Raw genomic sequence first — 1,506 nt, forward strand, 5'->3', positions numbered from 1 at the left:
GTCTCCTTCAATTAATAACCACTTTTAACCTCCCTTTCAGCTTCTTCCCCCAAACCTGGGAAGTCCCTCCCTCCAAGCCACAGCTCCCTCTGCCCCACCTCCTTCCCAGCCTTCTCATCAAGGAGCAATCTGCCTTGACCATCCCCTTGACTTCTCAGCCTGCTGGCCCTGGGATCCTGCTCCCACCTCCCCAACTAGATCACCCTGGTGGCTTCTGTGGACCAGTGACTATCCTTATCTACTTGAATGTTCTGCTGCACCTGACACTGACAGTGGCATCCCTTGTCCTCCCTTGTTATCTGCCCTGGTTCTCCTCCGTCCCGGCCATCATCACCTTTGTGAGCTCTCTCTCTGCTCAGGCTTATGCTGAGGGTCTCAAAGTTCTATGCTTCATCCTCTTTTCTTGTCCTCTCCTTGCCCCAGGAGGCCCCCTGATCCCAGGTGCTTCCTTCACTTTAGTTCCTGTCTCTGTTCTTGCCTCCAAATCTCTCTTTAGACCCATTCACCTGTGTCATCTCCGCCAGTAGGCACCACAGGCCCTTCAGGCTCACTAGGTCCAAAACTGAACTCATCATCCTCCATACAGGCTTCCAAAATCTACCCCTCAGCTCACACCAGGTCCATTCTCCTTCCTTAATGTGTCTCCTCCTCTCCAGACTCACCCCTGGTGCCTTGGCACACACCACCATCATCTCTCACCTGGATTACCACAACAGTGTCACTTGGTCCTGTCTTGATCTCCAGGCAACCATACCCATGACAGCCCAAGATAATTCCTCCTTTCTTCTCTTACAGAATGAAGTTCATCCCTGGTTCCCAGCCCAGCAGGACTTCCAAGCTCCCCATATGGCCCTAATCTGGCTTCTCTCTGTCCTCCCCTCCTCCTCTCTGACAGGCTCCTGGTGCCCCACCACCCCCTCAGGCTATACTGCTATCACTCCTGTGGTTCTCTCAGCCCAAAATGCAGCCTCCCGCTGCTGCGCTGTAAGCTCTTCTGTCTGTTCACTTCTCTCCACCTAGCTAGGGCTGATAAAAACCTAGACAAGGTTCAAAAACCCAGATCCAAGGTCACCAACTTCACAAAGCTTTTCCTGTTCCATTCCTCTCTCCAACCATGGGAGAATGGACCATGCCTCCCTGTGTGTCTTCACTGTGGAGACATGTGTCAGAGCATTGACACTCTGTCTTTAGTTCATCTATTGAGATATTGATCTCTTTTCTTGAGGCCAGGGGTATTTTCTGGGACATGGTTAGAGCTCAATAAACATTGATATTGGAGAGATGAAATGAAGGAAGGATGGATGGAAGGCTATAAGGATAAATGGATGGATGGATAGATGGATGGATGGATGGAAAAATGGATAGATGGGTGGGTGGATGTATGAATGGATGGATGGATGGATGGATGGATGGATGGATGGATGGAAGAATGGATGAATAAATGGGTGGATGGATGGGTGAATGGATGGAAGGAAGGAAGGATGGAAGGAAGGAAGGAAGGAAGGA

This window comes from Rhinopithecus bieti, unplaced genomic scaffold (genome assembly GCF_001698545.2).
Source record: "Rhinopithecus bieti isolate Rb0 unplaced genomic scaffold, ASM169854v2 scaffold_41913, whole genome shotgun sequence".
Lineage (NCBI taxonomy): Eukaryota > Metazoa > Chordata > Mammalia > Primates > Cercopithecidae > Rhinopithecus > Rhinopithecus bieti.